Here is a 10,385-nt window from a genome sequence, read left to right as displayed (position 1 = left end):
AGAAGACTCCTCACTTTAATTTCTATCTAAATGGATGCAGTTAAGAATATTAAGGTCAATAAGTACCTAAACTGAAAGATAAACTGTAGAGAAAATTTCTTAGAAATATCTTTCAAATTCAGCATGTCTATACAAGAAAATAAAGGCTGCTATGCCCTGAAACTGGTCTTTTTGGATGACTGGACATGGGTTCCCCTGCTGCACAGCCACAGGTACACTCATAGTCCAGCTGAAACCATCCTCTTCACAGGTAACTGTGATAGTCCTTATTCACCAAAACAAGGGGAAGTGTTGTCCTTGCACATGTACTATCAAAATAGTCAGTCCAAGGGCTATAAAGTAGTAATATTCCCCTAACACCTCTCTAATTAATATAATTACTGTAAATGACACCTAAAGACTCTTATCTTATTGTGGACATGCACATAGATCTTCCTTTGGCATTACAGGAAGGCAAACTGAAGCCATAATAATTCATTATCATAATTATATATTAATAATAACAACCCTAGATATTTTTTTTCCAAAACAATGTTTGACAAACTTCATCACTACAACAACAGAAATCCCAACAGGAGTGAGGATAGTAACCTCCTGAAGAGTATCCTACCTGTAGCAATTAAATGAAATTGTAATCAACAGATTTCTCAGCTCAAAGACGGCCTGGTGAAAATAATAAAATATTTTAAAAATCCACGATGCCATGACACCCAAGATGCCATGATATCTGAGAGACATGAGGCTACAAGGCCCATTTAAAATAACAGTCAGTAGCATGTTAAAAATGTGCCTGCTCTGCCATCCTTGCCTTGAGTAGTCACTTATTTACCAAGCCTGAGCTGCAGGTGTGGTCAAACCACTGATTAAATATTTCCTGAATTCTACCACTGTTTTTCTTAGGATTCCATATACATGTGTACCCAAACCACACTGGCCTATTTTCTGCTTTCTCACATTCTCATACACAAATTTCCAGTTCTGTATTAACTGTCTTTTGTATTGAAACACAATTTCACTCGCACACTCAGGCATTTTCAATTTCTTAAAGACCAGTCTTTAAAAAGAAATATAGTGAAAAAGTAGATGTTTCCCTCTGCCCTTCCCAAGCAAAAATTTCAATCTATATAATTCTTCAGAGAATTCTGGGGGACAGAACACTTTCCCAAACAAGCAGTGCTTCTAGCTTTGTAAGCACAACTGACCAAATTTCAGAATTTCCATCCTGAAGAACACTGCAATATTTCTGCAGAATTCGGGTGAGAAGTTGAAATAATGAACTCTACAGAAATACTGATATATCCTATAGATAGATATAGATATACCCTATAGTGATAGTCTCCTGAGAGAATGGAGCATTATCTTGTTACCAGATCACTTTTAAATAACTTAAGGGCAAGAGATCACCTTCGGAGTGAACGCTGTTTTTCCAAAGGGCCCCCTGTGCCAGTGTTCTCAGGGCACTGAACTTAAATTGCCCTCAGAAACGATGGAGGCTCCCTGTACTTGCAGGATGAAGACTAATCTGAAGAATATGTGGTTAGCTCAACAACCGTGTTGTAAAGAAGTCTCACTGCAGGCAAATAGCTTCACTGGAAAAGGCACTTGGTGAATGACAGACATTTTTTTTAAAAAAAGCTGTTTGGCGTGAAACTCAAAGTGCAATAGATTTCTTTGGAAAATATAGATGGAGAAGCTTCCAGTGCTGAATAACAATGGAAAAAAGGAGCATCAGTTTCACAGTCCTGAAAATCACTAGATTTAGACCCCTAAATAACTTCTTTTGAAAAGATTAATTAGCCATCTGAATCACTTAGATCAATTTTTTTAAACAGACTAAGGTCCAAGTCCCCCTAGAGTTAAGATATTTGACCATAAACAGGAAGTTTTGAATAGAATAGCTAGGCAATTTTTAAGAAAATAATTTTCAAAATTAAAGCATACTTGCCAAGCAGAAAAAAACTATTACCATCATAAAGGTCATCCACACAAATAAATCACCAGCACGATTGCTCTCAGTGGCCTTTAATCCCAATGGCTCTTTTCCCAGGCCATCTAGGACACATTGTCCAGCATGTTAAATCTAAAAGATAATAACTATTGTAGATAACACAGCGATATGCAGCATTGAGATACAAATACTGGGGCATGTCCTTGCACAAAAACTGCATTGTCCACTAGTCAGGATGCCCCCAACTTTGGCACAAACAGACAAATAAGAGATAAGAGGACACGAGAAGCTGCCCCTTCTTGTGTGATCTGTGCAAAATGAGAGGCAAGGGCAGTCCCATGGGGGAAGGCTGGGGCAGGTCCCCTTGCACACTGAGCCATGGAAACCTCTCAGAAGAAGGCAGGGCAATGAAATATCAGGGTACAGTTTCCCTCTGTCTCCTTTGAGCTTCTGGGGCCTCTGAGCAGCAAACCTCAGGCTGCCCCCAGCCTCCTTACTTCATTTCAAGAGAACATAGTTAGACCGAGACTAAAGGGTCTGGGCTGGCTATAGCTGTGCAGCAAATTCATTTCCTTCTCTTTGGATAGTAATGATTAAAAGAGCTGATAAAGTGCAAAACCATGCATGAATGACCTGGGATCATCGCAACAGCCTGGTGCCAAGGAACCACCATTGATTGCCCAACACCACCTACTGTCCCCCTGCCCGCAGAGCCTTTCCTGCCTGATGGCAAGAGGAGCAGAGGCAGAAGACCAAGCAGGAAACCACCACTGAAACCCTGCACAAAGTGAGGGAGTGTCGGAAACGAAGATTTACAAACAGAATTCACACCCAAGCATACTTAAATAGCATTGGCAAAGTCATGAAGGAGACTGTACAAGTATCAGTGTTTGTTGAGCTCAATTAAAGTGGTAACGGAACAGAAGCGTAGTGGGAGAGGAAAGGTTACTGTGTTTTGGTGTGAAGATGAGGTGGTATGAAGATGAGCAGCCAGCTCACAATACCAGAAGGTGGCATTACATAGTAACAACTGCAGACAATGTGGTTTTAGTGGCATATCGGACAGACCAGACTGTAAAGGTTGCGACTACAGGATGAAATGAAGATGAGAAAATGGAGAAACGAGCTGGAACAGGGATAAACAATGCTGATAGAAAAGAAGACTTAAAGATTGGAGGTCACTCCACAACCAGGGATCTTGGCTGAGCTGGCCTTTGTTGTCCTAGAGAGGAACATTTTTCAAACTGCTTGTTACTAGCCACAAGATTAAGGCTTGGAACAGAAGTCAAAAATGTCTGGATGACTGAACTTGTTTCACTCACATCTTCTATTCCTGAGCGATGTAGGCTTTGATCTATTCCATTTAAAATTGCCAGATAATAAATTATCTACCTTATTAGTTAATGGATTTATTTCTAAAGGTTCAAGGAAATTACGTTTGCCTTCATATTGTTCCAGGCTTGCCATATTGAAACAGCAATACTAATTCAGAATTGTTATGGATAATGCAATAATCAGAATGGGCCAATGAAAAGTCCAAGAGATGGGGCAGTACTCAGAGGAGGGTAGGACATCTTCACCAGGTTTCATATGAATGAGTCACTGATTTTCTGTCATGTGTTGTCTGTTGATAGTATACCACTAACACCATCTCCTGGCCAGTCGGTGTCTGCAGTACAGTCTTTAAAGGTCTCAGAGCCTAGAATGAAAGGTATTGTAAACATAGAAAATATTATCTTTGCCATATCTAATGTAGATATATTCAGTGAATATGAATGTATGTCAAAATAATGCCACCTCACCCCCCCAGATTTAGATGTAGGGTGTGGGCATTTCAACTGCACTTTTTTATTTCCAAAGGGTTTCCAGCAGAGCCCATCAGAATACTCTAAAATCAACTTACATTTTCAGATCTATTGATTTGGGTAGACCTTGTTTTGGAGTACACTGAGAAATAGCAAAACAAGATGTTAAGGAAAGGCCTGTGAAAACAGATCCTTTCCCAGTGTTTCAAGCTGGGCACTTCAAACCTTATGCACTTTCCTGAAACACCACCAATGTATCTTCACCACCTACCTGCTATCAAAGATTCATGTTCTTTTTACTCTTTTTTAGATCTCAAGACCATACAGATACGCAAAAAATAACTTCAAGTTTATGTGCTTTTGGCACAACCAAGCAGTCAATAGATCAAGGTCTGTCCAGTTAACACACTGAATTTATCCAACTGCTTTCAGCCACTTGAAACAAGGCTTTGACATCTTGATCTTTCAAAATCTTAAATATCTGCAGATGTGCAACCTAGCATATTAAGGAGTTACCTTGGAAATTGCTTAGGGATTATTGCTCATATATATCGTTAGCACAGAGACCTTTCTCTTCAAAATCATTTAAGAACTGACTCACAGCTCAAGGAAGATACCTTCTGAGCTTTGGCTTTAGAGACCATATTTCCAGAAAAATCATCAGAATCAGTAACTTATATTTTTGCCTTTAAATTAATTCAGGAACATAGGGCCAAATTCTAATTTTAGCTAATCTAGGAATAAACAAACAGCAGCAGAGCCTCCTGCATCATTAACAGCATAATGAATCTAGAGTCTTCGGCACAGTCTGTCCTAGAGAAGTGAGTACTTGGAGCTATAGAGGGTTTCTGAAGACAGCAAGTCTACGGATCACTTGGAAAGTAATCAGATTATTGTACTCCTGGGGGATTTTCAAAGAAGAGAACTGCAGTGTCATACTTTCTGGAAAAGGTTGTAGGAAATATTGTATCAATGACGTTGGTATATTATAATTGCAATCATTTTGCAGACGACCACAACGATCTGTTCAGCTAGCCTAGATTGAAATGACTGCTTTCTGCAGAGCGTATACTTCATTCAATTATATTCCTGTGAGCTGCACTAGAAGAAAGTGTCATTTTAAAAGCTAGCAAATATTACTTATGCTCATCATACAAGATGTCAAATCGATTTTGAGCGAATCAATGCAACACCAGCTACCATCCAGCATAAGAAAAAGCAAAGGTGGCAATTTTCTGAAACTCAGCTATCAAAGGAAGCCTGTGAAACTCTCTGAAGAGCTGTATATGGACAGTAACAGAGCCATCTCTTGCATTTGGTGTTTCTGTGATTCTCCAAGAAATCCTATCTTGAAACAGCCAATTAAAAAAAGAAGATCTGGTTTTTATTTGCAATTGGTTGAGTCATAAAGCAACAAGTATACGAATACCTAACTGAGAGCCTGAAGCCTCTAGACTCAATTGCTCTGCTTCACCCCACTACATGGAGCCTGTAACCTGTAACACGTGTCTGCTACAATAAAACACCGTGACTGGAAAGAACCATCTCAGTGTATATCATCATTAGTGTGTTGGTGCAATTTGAAGAAAACTATATGCTTTCACTGATCTGAAATTTGGTCTGTTCTCTATAGGAAGCCTCAGAAAGCGATCTTTTTGGAGGTTGAATGCACTAAAGGCACTTGACAAAGTGGGAAGAAGAGGAAAATCCACGGAGACGCTCAACTGATGATGGATTGTGAATCATCAGGTCATTGTTAATCAGCCCTAAGGCCCAGTGTGAATGGCAAACTGACATGCAGGGGCAGTTTACTACTTTAGGTGGTAAAATAGCCTCCGAGATAAATGGGAGTCCTCTGTTCCAGAAGACATGGCCAGACAGTCCAGGCAATTGTCCTGAAACTTCCCAGAAAGCTTTTCTTATTCAAAGGACAGACACATCCAAAGTTTGCTTGGATAGCTTCTCCTCCAAGCTGCTTAATGTTTCAGTGACACCGGGGAGATAAGCGCACCATGGCCAGCTCAAGAGCCCTACACTGGCTTTGCCTTTCCGTGACTCAGTTCCATTATCTGCAAAACAGAGAGAATGGTACTAAGACTGTGATAAGCATTATTATTGATCACTTTACAAGCACAGCACAAGCTAATTAATACAGTTAAGTTTGATACACGTAGTTCTCAGAGCCACGTAATTCTTTATAACAAACAGATCCCTTTCACAGCAAGAGACTGTCTCCAAGCATGATGCTATCAGACTGCTGAAAAAATCACAAACTTAAAAATGGGGACAACGCTAGTATAAAGGATTCAGTGTGTTAAAAAAAAGTAGGTCTAAGAACAAACTACCAGGATTATGTAGCTTGGGAAACAAGAACTGTGATTTTAATCAGCAGCTGCTATTGATAGAAGTGCAGAGGTTTGTGTTTGATTTGAGAGAGCAGCACTACAGATACTGAAAGATTATTTCATATGGAAAATGAATGGATCTTAACTCTTCAAAGGATAGGAATTATGGTGACCATTTCTAGAAGCTGATTTTTACCAGTCCTGCATGTGTGCAATCCTATCTGGATCCCACAAAGCAGGTTTATAATTCAGCTGGCTCAGACCATCGAGTCCTCGAGAAGCTGCAGACAGGCTCTGTAGCTCAGTTTAGGGTAGAGGTGTTGCAGAGGGAGCAGGGATACTCCAGGCTCCCATGGCAATACAGATGGCAAATCTGAGGAAAGGTTTCTAGACTTGGGAATGTGAATGGACGGAGGCACTTCCAAGCTAGGTGGCAATCAAGTCCTTTATTGTAATTCTGTATTCCCACTGCTTCTGAAATTCCCTTGTCAGTTTGCCTCTGCATTTTAATTTCCTTTGTTCTTTCTTACTTAACCATATTTTTAAAGTAAGTGGCATACATCAGTGGTCCATGGAACTGCCACTGAGGGACACCTGAGAAAAATTTGTCTTTAATCTATTTTCAATGCCTCACTGCACTGCAGTCTTTTTTTTGTCAGCTTTTCTGTAGCAAAGCGTGTAAGCTGGGTGAACAGCATTATTTATGGCCAACGCATCACGGCCAGGAATCAGGCAGAAGATCAGAGAGCGGCTACACCCTCTTTCAAAGTTATAGTGACATACCCCAACCCAAGCTGCGAAACATCATATTGCTGCAGCCTTCCCAGCACTAGTGGGATAACATCCAGAAAAGAGAGCATTACTGGGGCAAGAAGAGCCGTGATTGCTAGTCAGAGCCAGCTGCCAACCTGAGAAGATTAAACTAACGAATGACACAAAGAGACCATTCTGCTTTCTTTCTCACCTTCCCCTTAAAATCCTCCCCCCACCTCCCACACCACACTGCCAAGAGATCAAGACCTGTTGTTGAGATAACAAGAACTAAAAGGCTTACAAGGTGTTATACAGGACAGCATGGTTGAGATCCAAAAAAGCACTTAAGCATCTCAGAAGCCATTTAGGCCACATTCAGGTGACTCCAGAGCAACACAATTCCTCTACAAAACACTTCATCCATGGATTTGGCACAGAGAACACCTACAGTTCTGCTATGGCATGTACCAAGTGGGATGGCAGCGCCGATCACAGCTGAGTCCTGCAGCCACAGCCGCACTCTTCAAAGGACAGCTCAAGGAGGCAGACCTGGTGGTCAGAGCCGGATGGGAGACCCAGAGGTAATTCTCCTTGCCTGTAGAGTTCAAAGCTATCTTTCCCCAGAAGCACTCCAACTGCTACCCAGGAGCTAGCCTGGGGCACTCGGGGAATGACTGGAGGGCACTGTGCTGGCTGGGGCAGGCTCAGGATGCATGCCCCAGTGTGCGGGGGTGCACAGGCTTCCAAGGCAAACAAAAAATGAACGTCATGCCAACCAGGGCAGAGTGCCTGGTTGGCCTCAATTTGTATGCCCACACACAGACATCCAGCGCCATTTCAGATGTCCTTGAGTATCCTGCCTGGCCTCCAGATCCCACTGCAAAAGCACATGAGTCTCCTAGAGATCCTGTGTTACAGATGCAAATATCTTGGCCACGTTACAGTACCTGTTCATGCAATACATGCCTTTAGGCAAACGAATCAAGTGCCTGGCAAGTTTGGGCATCTCCAAACAGTGTCAGCCCAAGGATGACTGTGGTCTCACATGGCCAGTGTAAGTCATCAGTTTTGGTCTCACATGACCTGTTTTACATGTCTCATGCCTTTATTAAATCAAGCCTCAAATCCTTATTCTGCATAACTAGCTAGCTCCAAGACAAACCATAAAAAAATACACCAAATATAACACTTACTCACACAGAGGCTTCAAGGAAACTCACTCAGCTGGAAACCAATGCTTTGTTACAACAGTAGCAAACACCAGGCAGAATTTTGCTAGAGAAACTTCCAAAGAAGATTACTCTGAATATACTGGTAAAGCTAAACAGCCACAGGATCAGGCATTCAAACAAACATGAAATACGATTATTTACTTCAGCCACAACTCTGTGCTCGGCAAGATTTGCTGTTGTAGATGCCTGTGTGAATGCCTTGGACAGCAGGAATGGCAAGGGAATGGTTCCTCAGCAGAGAGCCTGTGCTCACCCACACTGCAGGAGGGCATGTCCCAACAGCGGCATGTCTCGCCAAGCATATGGCTGCAGGCAGTTGCTGGAAGACTGTGATTCAGCGTTGTGTAGTTCCAGAGACAGGCAGGTGATGCATGAGAAAGTTTAGAGCAGAAGACTGTCTCTTCCAGAGGCCCAGACCTCCACCTCTGATTTTTATGTGAATCTCTCTTCCACAAACATGATTTCCTCTATTTCCCCTGCTTCTGATTTTTTTGTGAAGTTAGTGAAGAATGTCAGCTACCTGAGGACTTAGGGTGCAGGGTGTCTGTGGGTTCCAGGTGCTGTTATGCACCTGCACAGGTCTATCATCTTCTCACAAGGCTGAAACATCATAGAATAAAATAATGGAACCATTTAGGTTGGAAAATACCTTTAAGATCAAGTCCAATCACAAACCTAACACTGCTAAGTCCACAACCAAACCATGTCCCTAAGCTCCACATCTACACGTGTTTTAAATATCTCCAGGGGTGGCGACTCAACCGCGTGCTGAAGTGAGTGACCAACCACGTGCCATGAGTAACTAACTATTGGAAAAGTATTTATTCTATAAAAGGCAAAAAATGATGAAATCCATAAGATATTTACGACTTGAGGCATCGAGTCTACACAGCACAGATCACTGTAGACTTAGGATCCAGGACAAGTTTGACTGTACCAACACTGTGCTGCATTTCCAAGAGGACCCGTTAACTCAGATCAGGCCCACTAGAAACGCAGTTACCATTCTTCCAGTCCCAGCATGGAAACCTCCACGCCTGTGGGATAAATACACTCCTTATCTCAGACAAACCCCAATATGCCAGGTTTCAGTGCGTGGTTGGAAACACCATCAGCCATACATTGCAGACTTTAGGTAAGTGTCACCAGATCTCATTCCTCCTGGAATCAGCTAGCTGTCTCCATTGATCCTCATTAACTCATAAAGTCCTTCCACATAGCTAAGGGGCTCTTCAGGTTTATTGTTTTATAGCAAACAATGAAAACTGGATGTCACAATATCCCTTGCAGACTCGAACAGCAGAACCCAGTTTTCCTCGTGTAAGAACTAGACAGGAGATACTTGCACAGCTTTCCATCACAATGGAAGGAACAAAGTTGGAGAGACAAGCTGCCCTTGTAGGTGAAATTCACAATAAGGCTTTCATTTACTCTGTCAAGATCTTTACAGGTACAGATTGCTGAGATTAGTCAATGGGCTTGGAAAGAGTCAGGGAAATACAACAATCCTCAACGGTCTACTTTGCAATTTAATGACTTTCCTTTTTCTGTGTGGCAATTACAGAGAGAAACCTAACCCTTCCCCAAGTCTTCACCTTTGATCAGAGCAGGTATCAGATGCTGGTTGGCTTAGGTACATTTTGTGCTTGTTTCTGATGCAAATGCAAACTACTATACACCAGCTGGCACTTTCTGCCAAATATGCTTCATGGATTTCGTTCTGTTTTTTGCCTTTCACCTAAAAGGGGTATTATGTACATGGAGATTACTTTTCTGTGAGAAGACAGCGAGAGATTTATTCTCTTTCACAAATTATGGGACTTGATCCATCTTGGAGTAATTCCACTGAAACCTGTAGCATTACACCAACGATAATTTAATCACAGTATTTGCTAAAAATCATCAGAACCAAGCTAATCCGTGTTTCAAGTGCTCTGTTAATGTTACGATGAGATTGACCACTGACATCATTTTTAGCAAGGCTTTTACACTACGCCTAATCAAGGCTAGCCAAAGACCTTGTGCTTCAAACCAGCCCTGTGTGGGCAAACCTGAGACCAAGTCCAACCCCAGGGCTGAATCTGATCCCTTGAGCTAGAAGGATCATTATGTACAAGGTCACGAGGACTTTCTCATGCCCAAAGTCACAAGCGTTCTCCTGCAGGATTTCCCTTTTTCCTGAGCTATATATGCTTGATAACAGGGTGGGTCATAGTATCTCACCACAATCCAAATACACACACACACAGAAAGACAAAAATAAGTGACTATTTACACAGTGAAGATTCCGAGTTGGGCTTAG

Source organism: Falco biarmicus, chromosome 9 (genome assembly GCF_023638135.1).
Source record: "Falco biarmicus isolate bFalBia1 chromosome 9, bFalBia1.pri, whole genome shotgun sequence".
Lineage (NCBI taxonomy): Eukaryota > Metazoa > Chordata > Aves > Falconiformes > Falconidae > Falco > Falco biarmicus.
This window is presented reverse-complemented; position numbering follows the sequence as displayed.